Raw genomic sequence first — 21,039 nt, forward strand, 5'->3', positions numbered from 1 at the left:
ATTGGACTTTCCTGAGCCAGAGGGAGAAAGGCTCTGGCTCCGTGGCTTTGCTTTTCCCTTTTTTTTTTTTTTTTTTTTTTAGTCTTTTCCTAACCCATTCTTCTGGCCTGAGAGAAGCAACCACAAAAAACCCAGGGACCAAAAATCCTTCCCTAATTGGACTAAAAACACAGAACCAGCTCCAGCCAAGCATATATGATCCAAATCTCAGGCTTTCATCCTTACAGGGAACAAGGTGGCTGTTATAACACAAAGGCAGTTCTGACAGGGATCTGACTGCATTTTTTTTAGCGGATTTACTGGAAAAACAAGTTTCCCAGGTCTGATATCCTTGCATATTCAACAGAGCCCTAACTGACCCACAACACGGAACTGAGGGCTGAAGCTCCCCCCAGACCACCTAGCCTCTTGCCTTAGGGGTCTAAGGAGGGTGACACCTACCAATCACTAGAGGTACTTGCGTTGGGGGCCTAAGGTACAGCTGCAGAGCCCTCCCACCAAGGTGCTATAGGAATAGAGACACACCTACCTCACCGACACTTGGGGGAAAACTGTCACCATCCTGCTCCCCCTGGAGTGTGAACCCCAGCTGCTAATAGAATCAGGTGCACACAACTATCACCACTACTTCTCGAGGAGGATAGGTGTTAGGGTGCAGCACACACTTGATGACCCAAAATCAGATTCTACTCAAGAATAATGAATAGACTCAGGCATATATATCTGGCAACAGCCCAAACCAGCTGGTAGTAGGTCATAAGTAAGTCAAGGGCTACAACAAACAAGACAGCGCAAGCTAGTAGCCCATCCACGTATATTGAAAGAAAACAAAACAAGATAAGACTCAGTGAGCAAATATAGAAAAAATCACTACAATATCTTAGTGATGGCTCAGAGACAGCAGTCGATATCAAACCACATAAAGAAGCAGACCATGATTGCTTCTACAACCCCCCAAACAAAAGGATTAAAATCTTTCCCAAATGTAGATACAATCCTGGAATTATCAGATACATAATATAAAAAAATAATTTACAGAATGCTTCAAGACATCAGGGATGATCTCAGAAATGAAATAAGGCAAACTGCAGAAAAAGCCAAGGAACACACTGATAAAACTGTTGAAGAACTCAAAAAGATTATTCAAGAACATAGTGGGAAAATTAATAAGTTGCAAGAATCCATAGAGAGACAGCATGAAGAAATCCAAAAGATTAACAATAAAATTACAAAATTAGACAACGCAATAGGAAGTCAGAGGAGCAGACTCGAGCAATTAGAATGCAGAGTAGGAAATCTGGAGGACCAGGGAATTAACACCAACATAGCTGAAAAAAAATCAGATAAAAGAATTTAAAAAAATGAAGAAACCCTAAGAATCATGTGGGACTCTATCAAGAAGGATAACTTGCGTGTGATTGGAGTCCCAGAATAGGGAGGGAGGACAGAAAACACAGAGAAAATAGTTGAAGATCTGCTGACAGAAAACTTCCCTGACATCATGAAAGACGAAAGGATATCTATCCAAGATGCTCATCGAACCCTATTTAAGATTGATCCAAAAAGAAAAACACCAAGACATATTATCATCAAACATGCCAAAACCAAAGATAAAGAGAAAATTTTAAAAGCAGCCAGGGAGAAAAGAAAGGTCTCCTTTAAGGGAGAATCAATAAGAATAAGTTCAGACTACTCAGCAGAAACCACGCAGGCAAGAAGGGAATGGGATGACATATACAGAGCACTGAAGGAGGAACACTGCCAACCAAGGATCATATATCCAGCAAAACTCTCTCTGAAATATGAAGGCGAAATTAAGATATTTACGGATAAACACAAGCTTGGAGAATTTGCAAAAACCAAACCAAAGCTACAAGAAATACTAAAGGAAATTGTTTGGTCAGAAAACCAATAATATCAGATACCAGCACAACACAATGTCAAAGAACAGAACATCCTGATATCAACTCAAATACAGAAATCACAAAAACAAATTAAGATTAATTAAAAAAAAAAAAGCTTAAAACAGGGAATCATTGAAGTCAATACGTAAAAGATCACAATAATCAAAAAGAGGGACTGAATACAGGTGGCATAGAACTGCCATATGGAGAGGGATACAAGGCGATATAGGACAATACAAGTTAGGTTTTTACTTAGAAAAATAGGGGTAAATATTAAGGTAACCATAAAGAGGTATAACAACTCCATAACTCAAAATAAAAGCCAAGAAAAACGTAACGACTCAACAAATATAAAGTCAAATACTATGAAAATAAGGATCTCACAATTTAAAAAGAAAAACGTCTCAGCACAAAAAAGTGGAAAAATGAAATTGTCAACAACACACATAAAAAGGCATCAAAATGACAACACTAAAACTTATCTATAATTACGCTGAATGTAAATGGACTAAATGCACCAATAAAGAGACAGAGAGTCTCGGATTGGATAAAGAAACACTATCCATCTATACGCTGCCTACAAGAGACACACCTTAGACTTAGAGACACAAACAAACTAAAACTCAAAGGATGGAAAAAAATATATCAAGCAAACAATAAGCAAAAAAGAAGAGGAGTAGCAATATTAATTTCTGACAAAATAGACTTTAAACTTAAATTCACCACAAAGGATAAAGAAGGATACTATATAATGATAAGAGGGACAATTGATCAGGAAGATATAACCATATTAAATATTTATGCACCCAATAACAGGGCTGCAAGATACATAAAACAAATTTTAACAGGGCTGCAAGATACATAAAACAAATTTTAACAGAACTGAAAAATGAGATAGACACCTCCACAATTATAGTAGGAGACTTCAACACACCACTTTTGGAGAAGGACAGGACTTCCAGTAAGAAGCTCAATAGAGACACGGAAGACCTACTTACAACAATCAACCAACTTGACCTCATTGACTTATACAGGACTCTCCACCCAACTGCTGCAAAGTATACTTTTTTTCTAGCGCACATGGAACATTCTCTAGAATAGACCACCTATTAGGTCATAAAACAAACCTTTGCGGAATCCAAAACATTGAAATATTACAAAGCATCTTCTCAGACCAGAAGGCAATAAAAGTAGAAATCAATAACAGAAAAACTAGGGAAAAGAAATCAAATACTCGGAAACTGAACAATACCCTCCTGAAAAAAGACTGGGTTATAGAAGACATTAAGGAAGGAATAAGGAAATTCATAGAATGCAATGAGAATGAAAATACTTCCTATCAAAACCTCTGGGACACAGCAAAAGCAGTGCTCAGAGGCCAATTTATATCGATAAATGCACACATACAAAAAGAAGAAAGAGCCAAAATCAGAGAACTGTCCCGACAACTTGAACAAATAGAAAGTGAGCAACAAAAGAATCCACCAGACACCAGAAGAAAACAAATATTAAAAATTAGAGCTGAACTAAAGAACAGAAAAACAATTGAAAGAATTAACAAAGCCAAAAGCTGATTCTTTGAAAAAATTAACAAAATTGATAAACCATTGGCCAGACTGACTAAAGAAATACAGGAAAGGAAACAAATAACCCGAATAAGAAATGAGATGGGCCACATCACAACGGACCCAACTGAAATTAAAAGAATCGTATCAGATTATTATGAAAAATTGTACTCTAACAAATTTGCAAATCTGGAAGAAATGGATGAATTCCTAGAAAAACACTACCTACCTAAACTAACACAATCAGAAGTAGAACAAATAAATAGACCCATAAAAAAAAAAAAGAGATTGAAATGGTAATCAAAAAACTCCCAACAAAAAAAAAAACCCTGGCCCGTACAGCTTCCCTGCAGAGTTCTACCAAACTTTCAGAGAAGAGATAACACCACTACTACTAAAGGTATTTCAAAGCATAGAAAATGACGGAATACTACCTAACTCATTCTATGAAGCCACCATCTCCCTGATACCAAAACCAGGTAAAGACATTACAAAAAAAGAAAATTACAGACCTATATCCTTCATGAACATAGATGCAAAAATCCTCAACAAAATTTTAGCCAATAGAATTCAACAACATATCAAAAAAATAATTCACCATGACCAAGTGGGATTTATACCAGGTATGCAAGGCTGGTTTCATATTAGAAAATCCTTTAATGTATTTCACCATATAAATAAAACAAAAGACAAAAACCACATGATCTTTTCAATTGATGCAGAAAAGGCATTTGACAAAGTCCAACACCCATTCATGATAAAAACTCTCACCAAAATAGGAATTGAAGGAAAATTCCTCAACATAATAAAGGGCATCTATACAAGCCAACAGCCAACATCACTCTAAGTGGAGAGAGCCTGAAAGCATTTCCCTTGAGAACGGGAACCAGACAAGGATGCCCTTTATCACCGCTCCTATTCAACATTATGCTAGAGGTCCTAGCCAGAGCAATTAGGCTAGACAAAGAAATAAAGGACATCCAGATTGGCAAAGAGGAGGTAAAATTATCTCTATTTGCAGATAACATGATCCTATATACAGAAAACCCCAAGGAATCCTCCAAAAAACTACTGAAACTATTAGAAGAGTTTGGCAGAGTTTCAGGTTATAAGATAAACATACAAAAATCACTTGGATTCCTCTACATCAACAAAAAGAACATCAAAGAGGAAATCACCAAATCAATACCATTCACAGTAGCTCCCAAGAAGATAAAATACTTAGGAATAAATCTTACCAAGGATGTAAAAGACCTATACAAAGAAAACTACAAAGCTCTACTACAAGATAAAAAGGACATACTTAAGTGGAAAAACATACCTTGCTCATGGATAGGAAGACTTAACATAGTAAAAATGTCTATTCTACCAAAAGCCATCTATACATACAATGCACTTCCGATCCAAATTCCAATGTCATTTTTTAAGGTGATAGAGAAACAAATCACCAACTTCATATGGAAGGGAAAGAAGCCTCGGATAAGCAAAGCATTACTGAAAAAGAAGAAGAAAGTGGGAGGCCTCACTCTACCTGATTTCAGAACCTATTATACAGCCACAGTAGTCAAAACAGCCTGGTACTGGTACAACAACAGACACATAGACCAGTGGAACAGAATTGAGAACCCAGATATAAATCCATCCACATATGAGCAGCTGATATTTGACAAACGACCAGTGTCAGTTAATTGGGGAAAAGAGAGTCTTTTTAACAAATGGTGCTGGCATAACTGGATATCCATTTGCAGAAAAATGAAACAGGACCCGTACCTCAGACCATGCACAAAAACTAACTCCAAGTGGATCAAAGACCTAAACATAAAGACTAAAACGATAAAGATCATGGAAGAAAAAATAGGGACAACCTTAGGAGCCCTAATACAAGGCATAAACAGAATACAAAACATTACCAAAAATGACGAAGAGAAACCAGATAACTGGGAGCTCCTAAAAATCAAACACCTATGCTCATCTAAAGACTTCACCAAAGGAGTAAAAAGACCACCTACAGACTGGGAAAGAATTTTCAGCTATGACATCTCAGACCAGCACCTGATCACTAAAATCTATATGATTCTGTCAAAACTCAACCACAAAAAGACAAACAACCCAATCAAGAAGTGGGCAAAGGATATGAACACACACTTCACTAAAGAAGATATTCAGGCAGCTAACAGATACATGAGAAAATGCTCTCGATCATTAGCCATTAGAGAAATGCCAATTAAAACTACAATGAGATTCCATCTCACTCCAACAAGGCTGGCATTAATCCAAAAAACACAAAAGAATAGATGTTGGAGAGGGTGTGGAGAGGTTGGAACTCTTATACACTGCTGGTGGGAATGTAAAATGGTACAACCACTTTGGAAATCTATCTGGCGTTATCTTAAACAGTTAGAAATAGAACTACCATACAACCCAGAAATCCCACTCCTCGGAATATACCCTAGAGAAACAAGAGCCCTCACACAAACAGATATATGCACACCCATGTTTATTGCAGCTCTGTTTACAATAGCAAAAAGCTGGAAGCAACCAAGGTGTCCATCAACAGATGAATGGGTAAATAAGTTGTGGTATATTCACACAATGGAATACTACGCATCGATAAAGAACAGTGAGGAATCTGTGAAACATTTCATAACATGGAGGAACCTGGAAGGCATTATGCTGAGTGAAATGACTCAGAGGCAAAAGGACAAATATTGTATAAGACCACTATTATAAGATCTTGAGAAATAGTATAAACTGAGAAGAACACATAATTTTGTGGTTACGAGAGGGAGAGGGACGGAGGGAGGGAGAGTGTTTTTTATTGATTAATTAGTAGATAAGAACTGCTTTAGCTGAAGGGAAGAGCAACACTCAATACATGGAAGGTCAGCTCAACTGGACTGGACCAAAAGCAAAGAAGTTTCCAGGATAAAATGAATGCTTCAAAGGTCAGTGGAGCAAGGTCAGGGGTTTGGGGACCATGGTTTAAGGGGACTTCTAAGTCAATTGGCAAAATAATTCTATTATGAAAACATTCTGCATCCCATTTTGAAATGTGGTGTCTGGGGTCTTAAATGCTAAGAAGCGGCCATCTAAGATGCATCAATTGGTCTCAACCCACCTGGATCAAAGGAGAATGAAGAACACCAAGGTCACAGGATAACTATGAGCCCAAGAGACAGAAAGGGCCACATGAACCAGAGACCTATATCATCCTGAGACCAGAAGAACTAGTTGGTGCCCGGCCACAATCGATGACTGCCCTGACAGGGAGCACAACAGAGAACCCATGAGGGAGCAGGAGATCAGTGGGATGCAGACCCCAAATTCTCATAAAAAGACCATACTTAATGGTCTGACTGAGACTAGAGGAATCCGGGTGGTCATGGTCTCCAAACCTTCTGTTGTCACAGGACAGGAACCATTCCTGAAGACAACTCATCAGACATGAAAGGGACTGGACAGTGGGTAGGCGAGAGATGCTATATCAGGTGGACACTCGAGACTGTGTTGACATCTCCTGTCTGGAGGGGGATGGGAGGATAGAGAGAGTTGGAAGCTGGTAAAATTGTCACGAAAGGAGAGACTGGAAGGGCTGACTCATTAGGGGGAGAGCAAGTGGGAGTACGGAGTAAGGTGTATATAAACTTATATGTGACAGTCTGACTTGATTTGTAAACATTCACTTGAAGCTCAATAAAAGTTAATAAAAAAAAAAGTTACATCAAAGAAAAATCTATGGAGCAGTTCTACTCTGTAACACATGGAGTTATCATGAGCTGATAAGACTTAAAAGCAACAAGTTTGGTTTTGGTTTATGTTACATGAGATTTAATGCCCATCTGGAGAGGAGACACCCTCCCTGGCTGGTTTGAAGAACAAGTAGCCATGCGGGGAGGCCCATGTGGCTAATAACTAAGGACAGCTCTCAGCTAACAGCCAGCAGGAAAATGATGCCCTAAGTTTAACAGCTCAGTAGGAGCTGAATGCTGCCAACAATCACATAAGGTTGGAAATAGATCCTTCCCCAGACAAATCTCAGATGAGACCATGATCCTGGCCAACATCATGATTGTAATCTTGTGAGACGCTGAAGCAGAGAATTCAGTTAAGCCACACTCAGACTCCTGACTGACAGAGACTGTGAAATAATAAATGTGTATGGTTTTTAAGCATCTAGTTTGTGGATCCAAGTAAAATGAAGTCCTTGACAATCTCAATATTTTCCCCATTTATTATGATGGATTATTTTGTATTAAATCATTAAGAGTATCAAAAAGAATTATTCAAATAAAGTACTTTGAGAATCATAAAACCTATACTCCTTGCATTATCATCACCATCATTATTCCTTCATTCAATAGCATTATGGTTCATATAAAGTATTATCATCATAATATCGGAAAATAATGTATTCCAATTGTAAAAAGATTGGTGTTATCCCTAAGTCAACTCACATATAAACATACACATATTTGCAATTTATTAGAGTTTTTGCCGTTAAGTTATTTACAGGGAAAGGAGTTGCCCATATGGGTGGTGTCAGGAAGCGATACCATACCTTCACATTTTGGTTCATCCAACAAAATGGCTAATACTATTATTACAATCCAAATATATCTAACCCCAAAAATCAAACCTATTGTCATTGAGTTGAATCCCACTCATAGCAACCCTGTAAATGAGCCTAACTTCATAACTTTCTACATTCTATCTATATATTTATTCTCTGAAAATGCATTTTGTTTCTAATCTATGAAAATATTTGTCACTGGAGTATATTGTACAAATATATATGAAAGATACCTACCAGTAAAAAAAAACCAGTAGGTCTCCTTAAATATGACCTTAAAACCAAAAAGTCAAACCCGTTGCCCTCGAGTTGATTTCAACTCATAGCGACCGTATAGGACAGAGTAGAACCGTCCCATATTTTCCAAGGAGCTCTTGGTAGATTTGAACTGCCGGCCTTTTGGTTAGCAGCCATAGCACTTAACCACAACGCCACCAGAGTTTGACCTTATTACTAATTTTGACCTTAGTAACTACAAATACATTTATTTCACTCAACAACAGATCTATGTTAAATAGGGTAATGAATACTATTTTCTCACCAGACACTGGACACTGTATCCCTAAATACTGTATCCCATTTATTTGTACAATAATGTTCTCTAAGCAAATGGATTTTAAACAGATTCAGCATTATTCTAGGTGTAGAAAGACAAAAGTTTTCACCATAGCAGCCCACTTCTTGTTGAATGTTATTGTGTCTGCTTAATATTTTAAAAGTTTTATTCTACCCATTTCCTCCTCCGGTACTTCCTGCCATAAGTCTTAAATTTGTGATGAATTTACAACTTTAAAAACATGTTATTAAAAATGAAAAATATGTAATGAAATGAAAAGTTTAAATGCTTATATCACAGTTACTTAGCAAAATAAAACTTACGAAATGTCATTAATAAAATTTCACGTTTTAATCAAATTTCATTAAAAGCTTCTGTCTCATTCACACAATGAGATTTAATTGTCCACGGTACATTCTTTTGTGTTTTTCCTAGTTCTGGGAAAACCTTTCACATTCCCAGCAATCTAGAACTGCATGCCAGGTTATAGAGACGAAAGCTTGGTACTTTAAGGTTTCCTTGGGTAAAGCAATGTCCCCAGTCTGGAAAATCTTGGAATTTAAATAAATTGGGTAAGGATCAGGTAGTAGGAGTAAAAAGTAGGAGTAGTAGTAACTAAAGCTAAAAAAAAAATAAAATACATATATGTATGTGTATATATTGACACCTTGAAATGAAGAATTGATGCCTTTGAATTGTAGTGCTGGTAACGAATATTGAGCATATCATGGACTGCCAAAAGAAAGAACAAACCTGTCTTGGAAGAAGTACAATCAGAATGTTCCTTGGAAGCAAGGATGGTGAGACTATGCCTCGCATACTTTGGACATGTTTTCAGGAGGGATCAGCCCCCGGAGAAAGACATCAAGCTTGGTGAAGTAGAGGGTCAGTTGAAAAGAGGAAGATCTTCAGTGAGGTGGATTGACACAGTGGCTGCAACAATGGGCTCAAGCATAGCAACAATTGTGAGAATGGCACAGAACCCAGCAGTGTTTCGTTCTATTGTGCATAGGGCCACTATGGGTTGGAACGGACTCAACAGTACCTAACATCAACGACAACAATATGAGTATACATATATATATGTATATTGCCCTTGTGGTGCAGTGGTTAGGAGCTCAGCCTACTAATCAAAAAGTCAGTAGTTTAAATCCACAAGCCACTCCTTAGCAATCATATGGGGCAGTTCTACTCTGTCTTACAGGGTCACTTTGAGTCGGAGTCTACTTGATGGCAATGAATTTGGTTTGTTTGTTTGTTTTTGGTACATATATATACAAATATACATGTACACATACATGCATGTACATATATATATAGTTGTTGTTGTTAGGCACCATCCAGTCGGTTCTGACTCACAGCTACCTATGTACAACAGAATAAAGCACTGCCTGGTCCTGTACCATCCTCACAATCATTGTTATGTTTGAGCCCATTGTTGCAGCCACTGTGTGAATCCATCTCATCCAGGTACTGCCTCTTTTTCACTGATTCTTTACCATCCAAGATGTCCTTCTCCAGAGACTAGTCCCTCTTGATAACATGTTCAAAGTATGTGAGATGAAGACTCACCATCTTTGCTTCCAAGAAACATTCTGGCTGTATTTCTTCCAAAACAGACTTGTTCGTTCTACTAGTGGTCCACTGTACATTCAATATTTTTCGTCAGCACCATAGCTCAAAGGTGTCCATTCTTCTTCAGTCTTCCTTATTCATTATTCAGCTTTTACATGCATACAAGGTTTTTGAACATATCATGGCTTGGGTCAGTTACACCTTAGTCCTCAATGTGACATCTTTGCTTTTTAACACTTTAAAGAGGTCTTAACTGCAGCAGATTTGCCAATGCAATATGTTGTTTGATTTCTTGGCTGCAGCTTCTATGGGCGTTGATTATGGATCCAAGTAAAATGAAAACCTTAGCAACTCTATCTTCTCTCCATTTATCATGATGTTGTTTATTGGTCCAGTTGTGAAGATTTTTCTTTTCTTTATGTTGAGTGTGATTTGTGCTGGGGGCTGTCGTCCTTGATCTTCATCAGTAAGTGCTTCAAGTCCTCTTCACTTTCAGCAAGCAAGATTGTGTCATCTGCACGTCACAGGCTGTTAATGAGTCTTCCACCAATCCTGATGCCACATTCTTCATATAGTCCAGCATAGATTTAAGTCCAATTTAGATTTAAGCTAACATGTAATCCTCTGACCTTAAGCAAAATGTATTTGCTCAGCATACAAATTGAAAAGGTGTCGTGAAAAGAAGCAACCTTGACACACCTGTCTTAATTTTAAACCACACAGTATCCCCTTGCTCTGTTTGACTGCCTTTTGGTCTATATACATAGAACTTTTGTTATACGCATATATATATATATATATATGTAGTCCAGTTATTATTTTATCAGTCTTGTGTGTCTGCAATCCTGTAACTCATTTAAATTGTTAAAGATATTCAGGTTATCCTTGTGTGTCTCGCATAATTAACATCTCAGTGGAAAAAGACACTGCCTTCTCATTTCCTTGTATGGAACTCCATATCAGTGCGTCAATACTTTTGACTAAATACTTGTAGTTTTGATTAGAGATGTTTACTCACCCATATTCACTCTTTTTATACAGTATATGCTGTTGATTAAGAAAAAAAAAATGAGTCAACTGGCCTTGTACTTCTAAAGATCTTAGCAAAAATTAAAAATATTATATATCAAAAAATAGAGGATGATTATGACTTGGTTAAATTTTTCTCTGTAGTATTTTAACTTATGTTTTAACTTTGAGCCACAATGGGAGGCCTAATGACCTTTTAAGCTTTTCAAGATCATCTAAGAAACAGTGATTTCAAATAAACTTCATCTGTGATACTGCCCAGCACAACAATGTGGATAATTTAAAAGTTACAACCTGTGATAAATCTCCAAGGAAGTTTCTCTATTACATTCACTGACATTTCCACAGTGCACAGGTGCATTTATAAGAGAACTTTGTACAGTATAAATGAATTAGATTAATGGGAGAGGAGTCCTAATTCTATACAGACATGTCTTGTTGAATCTATTTCTGTGCCAGTTCTTTTTGACAGAAAAAATTCTTCTTTAAATGTCATGCTAAAAACTATAAAAACCAGACTTGCCCTAATTCCAGGTATGCTCACAAGAATGCTTTTGTCTTCTAATCTCAAGCATTCAATGATCAGTTGTGTTAAGTTCTGTGTGAGGAAAAATTAAAGATGGATATTAGAAAAACATTTCAAACATTTATTTCATTTGTTTTATACACTACACTGAACACATCTTTTTTTACTCATAGATACTTTTGTACAAAGATATTATTTTTAACAATAGAAATATATAATGATACCATAAATATTTTTCTTAGATTCAGAAACTTTTAAAAGGGGAAAAAACAAAAACTTCTTATGCAAATTGCCTGTGGTACAAAGCTAGTTATGGCAAGATTCATAATAAATGTCTCTTCTTTATCATTAAAATTCGGATGCTACCAATAATTACTTAACAGTGTTGTATATGATTTATAAGCGCTTATAAAAATGTTTAAAAATGTTTATCCACTCATAGTAAACACCCACTAAATGCTAGATTGGGATTCTTTATTTATTTACTTTAGTATTTTATTGTTGTGCAAGAGCAATAAATTAGAAATAAGATGACCTTAATCTTAGATTTAAGTTAACATGTAGTTCTCTGACCTTAAGCAAATTGTTAATTTTCTCTATGAATCAATTTTTCTCATCTACAACATGAAGAAAATGGACTAGATAGCATATTATTTTATGATTTAATACCCATAAAACCCACCCATATTTTCCATAAATCATTATTTGTACAAGGTTTCTCGATTTTACTAAAAAAATTTAGAGCACCTCATTGTGTGCAGACAAATGCAGCTTCCAAAAAAAAAAAAACCTGAAAAAATAAAAAATGCAGATGATAGATAAAGCAGACACAAATAAATATACATTATTATAATCTGAGACAATTTCATCGGTAAATATTCTCGGTTTGAAAATTCAGGCTTCTAAATTAAATAGCTTGTTGGTCATGTTGGACATAAAAGCAATAAATATATCTTAGGATACTCTTTTCAGACTTGATGGAAGCTCCTGTCTTACACCTGAAAATATTTCTATCAAAGAATGTTACTTTTTAATTCCCTGGAACATGTTTTGTTATCAAGTCCATGTATTTAAAAGAGAATATATAAGACAATGCAAGTTAATGCCATTATTAGTTCCAAGTAATATATCTTCCATCATCCATCGAAGAAATTCCAATTTCAGCAAAGTATTACCAAACTAATTGTCATTATATGAAAATAATTGTTAAAACGTAAAACACAAAGTTAGATTAAGTGAACATTGGCCAGGAATGCCTTATCTTGGTAATGCTCCTTAGGAGCCTTTGACTTTCAAGGGAAGTGGAAACTTTGAGAAAAAGATAAATGGATAGATCAATAGAGAGAAAACCATGCTGTCAGAGCCAAAATGGTTACAATCCACCTTTAGTAATATCTTTCCATAATCTCCATATGCTCTAAAGAATTGGTAGAGTGATGGCCACGTTTTGGTAACTTTGGTGCTCATAGCTCTTACTGCTACTCTGCTTTTAAAGCAATGGTACCCGATAGAGTGGAATTAGAGAGAAAAGCAATTTTCAAAAATTGTATAGGACTTTTTGTAGAGGAGTCAGTATTTCTATTGATTCTTATAACTGGAACAATCTTAATCACTATTTGAATACACCTTCTTGCTTATTGACTATCTCATTATCCAACATTTTGCATTTATGACAGTAGTAAAAAATCTACTATCTGACTATTTTGTGAATTAACTATATACATCTGGCAGTAATGAATGCCAAGGTGCAAGGTGAGAATAATGCTGCTTTGATGATTAAGGTTACGTATCAGCTTGGCTGGGCCATGATCCTGAGTGGATTGGCAGTTATGTAATGATGTCATTTGGCAGTTATGTAATGATGTAGTCATCCTCCATTTTGTGATCTGTTGTGATCCTCCTCCATTTTCACATAACACCAATTTTGCATAGTGATTTGAGTTTTGGAATCTAACCGTGTTGATAAATGAGGAGAGTGTGTATTACTATGTATTTGAATAAGTGGTGCAAATGGTTAAAGTGCTTAGCTGCTAACCTAAAAGGCTGGAAGTTTGAGTGCATCTAGAGGCACATCAGAAGAAATACCTGACAACCTACTTCCCAAAAATCAGTCATTGAAAACCCAACGGAGCACAGTTCTATTCTTACACAAATGGGTTTGCCATGAGTCAGAATCAACTCAGTGGCAACTAAATAGCTACTGGCTATGCATCTGGAAAGAAAAATTATGTCACGAACTTCATAAACTTCATTTAGTTAAGTTTAACAAAATATTCTGATAGGTAAAGATATATAAAAAAAATAAAAACTACTTGTGATAATATATGCATAACATATACTGGAAAGCTGTAGTTTGCCTTCAAAAAGAATGCTTCAAAATCCTATTAGAAAAAATAATGCAGCTATACAGGCTGGTACATTGCTAGAAATTCTTCTATTTACTCTTCTCTAAACATTAAAACATGTATATGCTAAAACATCAACATGCTATTTTTGTGTCTTACAGGGAAATTATCTCCACTCTGTCCACTAATAGTAACTCTGCCATATTTCCCTGTTTATTGGTCTCTGTGCACTAATAATATTTGCAATTTCTTGTTTGTTCATATATTTTGTTGTTAGTAATAAGTTATGATATCATATGTCTCCTTCCCTTCTGCACTAAAAATATGGATTCTTAGGGATTATTCCCATCTCTCGCTGTAGTAACCCATGCATGTTCTGTACTTACCCTCTTAATAGCAGATAATCACCTCTCTCAATTTGTATTTTATAAACATATCTAAATCTCAAAGCCTTTTGATCTCGGTCAAATATTTTCACCAAAATATGTGTGCTTTAAAATCATAATCTTGATATTAAAATATATATAAATGGACACAGGGTGTTTTAAAAGCCCACAAATATGATGACAATAATTTTGAGTAGTTCACAAGGAAATGTATTTGTATACACAAAAAAATCAATTACAGTCTCTTTTAGAGGTTGGTTATTGCTTGTTTTCTCTATTTTATGTACTCTGACAATGACCCTCACAATTTTGGACTTAAAGAAAATAAAGTAAATAAAAGAATTGTTGGGTAAGGTATTTTTGTTTGTTTGTCCTTTTTTATTATTAAATATTAATATACCAGCAACAGTGCATGCCAAGGCATTCCTAGAAAAATCTTGTCTTCAGATGTGGATTTTTGGTTTTTGTCATATGTGAATACTACTTTCTTCTGGGAACAGGGAGGAAATAATAACTCTCATCAGGAAAAAATACGGCAGAATGCTCCTTAGAAGCAAGGAGGGCGAGACTATGTCTCATATACTTTGGACATGTTATCAGGAGGCATCAGTTCCCAGAGAAGGACATCATGCTTGGTAAATTGGAGGGTCAGTGAAAAAGAAGACCCTGAAGAAGATGGATTGACACAGTGACTACCACAATGGGCTCAAACGTAACAATGGGTATGAGGATGGTGTGAGACCGGGCAGTGTTTGATTCTCTTGTACATAGGGTCGCTATGAGCCGTAACCAAATTGATGGCACCTAACAACGACAACAAAAACAAGGTTTGAGGAAAAATATAATTCATCTAAATGACAACCTGTAAAGGAACAAATATACCAGTGGTTATTTCAATCTTTTCATCCTGCTTTAGTGAAGAGAATTTTTCCTTTTTTTTTTTTTTTGCAATTAGAAGAGACAAGATACAATTATTTCATCAATGGCGATTGCCTAATTGGGGAGAAACTATGATCAGACTGTATCTATAAATCTTGGACCTGAATAATTGAAACTTTTACCCATCCTCTAATACAAAATTGTACAAAATAGAAAGTAATCAGTCCTGCTCAGCCTTTAAAAACAACTGAAAAAAAAAAAAAGGATATCCCCAAGAAAGGATTAAGAAATTGACATGGGTAATACATGGTTACTATTCAATATGGCATTGAGAAGAAAATGAAACTTGTTGAATAAACAATTTTGATATCCATCTCTTACAGTTTTGAGCGTTGGAATCTACACCTTAAAAATGAAATCAGTAAACAAATTAAAGCCTTAGAAAACAGAATGGATTCTTCCATGATATTTGTCCAAGACTTAACCCAATGATAACAATAATAATAAATCTACTGATTAACCACTACAATATTTTGATTATATTTTAGATTAATGTAATCATGACTATACTCTTGGTATCTTTTTGAAAATTATTCAGGCAAATTAAAGCATTATCTAAAATTCTTTGTGCATCTTATCAAAAATCTTCAGATACTAAAGCCATGCCTGAAGATCTTTCCAGGGTCTAGGAATCCAAATTTTAAAAAATATTTTTATATATATAATTAATGCTTACTATATTAATACAATGTATGATATTTTAGAGTTCTTTTTTTTAAATAATTTTTACTGAGCTTTAAGTGAACGTTTACAAATCAAGTCAGTCTGTCACATATAAGCTTATAGACACCTTACTCCATACTCACACTTACTCTCCCCCTAATGAGTCAGCCCGCTCCCTCCTTCCAGTCTCCCCTTTCGTGACAATTTTGCTAGTTTCTAACCCTCCCATCTCCCCTCCAGACAGGAGATGCCAACACAGTCTCAAGTGTCCACCTGATACAAGTAGCTCACTCTTCATCAGCATCTCTCTCCAACCCATTGTCCAGTCCCTTCCATGTCTGATGAGTTGTCTTCAGGAATGGTTCCTGTCCTGGACCAACAGAAGACCATGACCACCAGGATTCCTCTAGTCACAATCAGACCATTAAGTGTGGTCTTTTATGAGAATTTGGGGTCTGCATCCCACTGATCTCCTGCTCCCTCAGGAGTTCTCTGTTGTGCTCCCTGTCAGGGCAGTCATCGGTTGTGGCCGGGCACTGTCTAGTTCTTCTGGTCTCAGGATGATGTAAGTCTCTGGTTCATGTGGCCCTTTCTGTCTCTTGGGCTCATAGTTATCATATGACCTTGGCTTTCTTCATTCTCCTTTGATCCAGGTGGGTTGAGACTAATTGATGCATCTTAGATGGCCGCTTGTTAGCATTTAAGACACCAGACACCACATTTCAAAGTGGGATGCAGAATGTTTTCATAAGAGAATTATTTTGCCAAGTGACTTAGAAGTCCCCTTAAGCCATAGTCCCCAAACCCCCGCCCTTGCTCTGCTGACCTTTGAAGCATTCAGTTTATCCTGGAAACATCTTTGCTTTTGGTCCAGTCCAGTTGAGCTGACCTTCTGTGTATTGAGTATTGTCCTTCCCTTCACCTAAAGTAGTTCTTACTAAAGTAGTTTACTAATCAGCAAAAAACCCTCTCCCACCCTCCCTCCCTCCCCGCCTCGTAACCACAAAAGTGTGTGTTCTTCTCAGTTTATACTATTTCTCAAGATCTTATAATAGTGGTCTTACACAATATTTGTCCTTTTGCCTCTGACTCATTTCGCTCAGCATAATGCCTTCCAGGTTCCTCCATGTTATGAAATGTTTCACAGATTCCTCACTGTTCTTTATGGATGCGTAGTATTCCATTGTGTGAATATACCACAATTTATTTAACCATTTATCCGTTGATGGACACCTTGGTTGCTTCCAGCTTTTTGCTATTGTAAACAGAGCTGCAATAAACATGGGTGTGCATATATCTGTTTATGTAAAGGCTCTTATTTCTCTAGGGTATATTCCGAGAAGTGGGATTTCTGGGTTGTATGGTAGTTCTATTTCTAACTTTTTAAGAAAATGCGAGATAGATTTCCAAAGTGCTTGTACCATTTGACATTCCCACCAGCAGTGTATAAGAGTTCCAATCTCTCTGCAGCCTCTCCAACATTTATTCTTTTGTGTTTTTTGGATTAATGCCAGCCTTGTTGGAGTGAGATGGAATCTCATTGTAGTTTTAATTGGCATTTCTCTAATGGCTAATGATCAAGAGCATTTTCTCATGTTTCTGTTAGCTGCCTGAATATCTTCTTTAGTGAAGTGCATGTTCATATCCCTTGCCCACTTCTTGATTGGGTTGTTTTTCTTTTTGTGGTTGAGTTTTAACAGAATCATAAAGATTTTAGAGATCAGGCGCTGGTCAGAGATGTCATAGCTGAAAATTCTTTCCCAATCTGTAGGTGGTCTTTTTACTCTTTTGGTGAAGTCTTTAGATGAGCATAGGTGTTTGATTTTTAGGAGCTCCCAGTTATCTGGTTTCTCTTCTTCATTTTTGGTAATATTTTCTATTCTGTTTATGCCTTGAATTAGGGCTCCTAAGGTTGTCCCTATTTTCTCTTCCATGATCTTTACCGTTTTAGTCTTTATGTTTAGGTCTTTGATACACTTGGAGTCATTTTTTGTGCATGGTGTGAGGTACGGGTCCTGTTTCATTTTTTTGCAAATGGATATCCAGTTATGCCAGCACCATTTGTTAAAAAGACTCTCTTTTCCCCAATTAACTGACACTGGGCCTTTGTCAAATATCAGCTGCTCATATGTGGATGGATTTATATCTGGGTTCTCAATTCTGTTCCATTGGTCTATGTGCCTGTTGTTGTACCAGTACCAGGCTGTTTTGACTACTGTGGCTGTATAATAGGTTCTAAAATCAGGTAGAGTGAGGCCTCCCACTTTCTTCTTCTTTTTCAGTAATGCTTTACTTATCCGAGGCTCCTTTCCCTTCCATATGAAGTTGGTGATTTGTTTCTCCATCACATTAAAAAATGTCATTGGAATTTGGATCGGAAGTGCATTGTATGTATAGATGGCTTTTGGTAGAATAGACATTTTTACTACGTTAAGTCTTCCTATCCATGAGCAAGGTATGTTTTTCCACTTAAGTAGGTCCTTTTTAGTTTCTTGCAGTAATACTCTGTAGTTTTCTTAGTATAGGTCCTTTACATCTTTGGTAAGATTTATTCCTAAGTATTTTATCTTCTTGGGAGCTACTGTGAATGGTATTGATTTGGTGATTTCCTCTTTGATGTTCTTTTTGTTGATGTAGATGAATCCAAGTGATTTTTGTTTGTTTATCTTGTAACCTGAGACTCTGCCGAACTCTTCTATTAGTTTCAGTAGTTTTCTGGAGGATTCCTTAGGGTTTTCTGTGTATAAGATCACGTCATCTGCAAATAGAGATAATTTTACTTCCTCCTTGCCAATCCGGATGCCCTTTATTTCTTTGCCGAGCCAAATTGCTCTGGCTAGGACCTCTAGCACAATGTTGAATAAGACCGGTGATAAAGGGCATCCTTGTCTGGTTCCTGTCCTCAAGGGAAATGCTTTCAGGTTCTCTCCATTTAGAGTGATGTTTGCTGTTGGCTTTGTATTTATTATGTTGAGGAATTTTCCTTCAATTCCTATTTTGGTGAGAGTTTTTATCATAAATGGGTGTTGGACTTTGTCAAATGCCTTTTCTGCATCAATTGATAAGATCATGTGGTTTTTGTCTTTTGTTTTATTTATATGTTGGATTACATTAATGGTTTTTCTGATATTAAACCAGCCTTGCATACCTGGTATAAATCCCACTTGGTCGTGGTGGATTATTTTTTTGATATGTTGTTGAATTCTATTGGCTAAAATTTTGTTGAGGATTTTTGCATCTATGTTCATGAAGGATATAGGTCTGTAATTTTCTTTTTTTGTAATGTCTTAACCTGGTTTTGGTATGAGGGAGATGGTGGCTTCATAGAATGAGTTAGGTAGTATTCCGTCATTTTCTATGCTTTGAAATACCTTTAGTAGTAGTGGTGTTATCTCTTCTCTGAAAGTTTGGTAGATCTCTGCAGTGAAGCTGTACAGGCCAGGGATTTTTTTTTTTGTTGGGAGTTTTTTGATTACCATTTCAATCTCTCTTTTTTTTTTATGGGTCTATTTATTTGTTCTACTTCTGATTGTGTTAGTTTAGGTAGGTAGTGTTTTTCTAGGAATTCATCCATTTCTTCCAGATTTGCAAATTTGTTAGAGTACAATTTTTCATAATAATCTGATACGATTCTTTTAATTTCAGTTGGGTCGTTGTGATGTGGCCCATCTCATTTCTTATTCGGGTTATTTGTTTCCTTTCCTGTATTTCTTTAGTCAGTCTGGCCAATGGTTTATCAATTTTGTTAATTTTTTCAAAGAATCAGCTTTTGGCTTTGTTAATTCTTTCAATTGTTTTTCTGTTCTCTAATTCATTTAGTTCAGCTCTAATTTTTAATATTTGCTTTCTTCTGGTGTCTGGTGGATTCTTTTGTTGCTCACTTTCTATTTGTTCAAGTTGTCGGGACAGTTCTCTGATTTTGGCTCTTTCTTCTTTTTGTATGTGTGCATTTATCGATATAAATTGGCCTCTGAGCACTGCTTTTGCTGTGTCCCAGAGGTTTTGATAGGAAGTATTTTCATTCTCATTGCATTCTATGAAGTTCCTTATTCCTTCCCTAATGTCTTCTATAACCCAGTCTTTTTTCAGGAGGGTATTGTTCAGTTTCCAAGTATTTGATTTCTTTTCCCTAGTTTTTCTGTTATTGATTTCTACTTTTATTGCCTTGTGGTCTGAGAAGATGCTTTGTAATATTTCGATGTTTTGGATTCTGCAAAGGTTTGTTTTATGACCTAATATGTGGTCTATTCTCGAGAATGTTCCATGTGCGCTAGAAAAAAAAGTATACTTTGCTGCCGTTGGGTGGAGAGTCCTGTATAAGTCAATGAGGTCAAGTTGGTTAATTATAGCAGTTAGGTCTTCCGTGTCTCTATTGAGCTTCTTACTCAATGTCCTGTCCTTCTCCGAAAGTGGTGTGTTGAAGTCTCCTACTATAATTGTGGAGGTGTCTATCTCACTTTTCAGTTCTGTTAAAGTTTGTTTTATGTATCTTGCAGCCCTGTAATTGGGTGCATAAATATTTAATATGGTTATATCTTCCTGGTCAATTGTCCCTTTTATCATCATGTAGTGTTCTTCTTTATCCTTTGTGGTGGATTTAACTTTGAAGTCTATTTTGTCAGAAATTAATATTGCTACTCCTCTTCTTTTTTGCTTATTGTTTGCTTGATATATTTTTTTCCATCCTTTGAGTTTTAGTTTGTGTCTCTAAGTCTAAGGTGTGTCTCTTGTAGGCAGCATATAGACGGATCTTGTTTCTTTATCCAGTCTGAGACTCTCTGTCTGTTTATTGGTGTGTTTAGTCCATTTTTATGTGCCTTGTTGACAATTTCGTTTTTCCACTTACTTTTTTCTGCTGAGACATTTTTCTTTGTAAATTGTGTGTTCCTCGTTTGCATAGTATTTGACTTTGTTTGCTGAATCGTTATGTATTTCTTGGTTTTTATTTTGAGTTATGGAGTTGTTATACCTCTTTGTGGTT

The sequence above is a fragment of the Loxodonta africana genome, chromosome 20, assembly GCF_030014295.1.
Source record: "Loxodonta africana isolate mLoxAfr1 chromosome 20, mLoxAfr1.hap2, whole genome shotgun sequence".
NCBI lineage: Eukaryota > Metazoa > Chordata > Mammalia > Proboscidea > Elephantidae > Loxodonta > Loxodonta africana.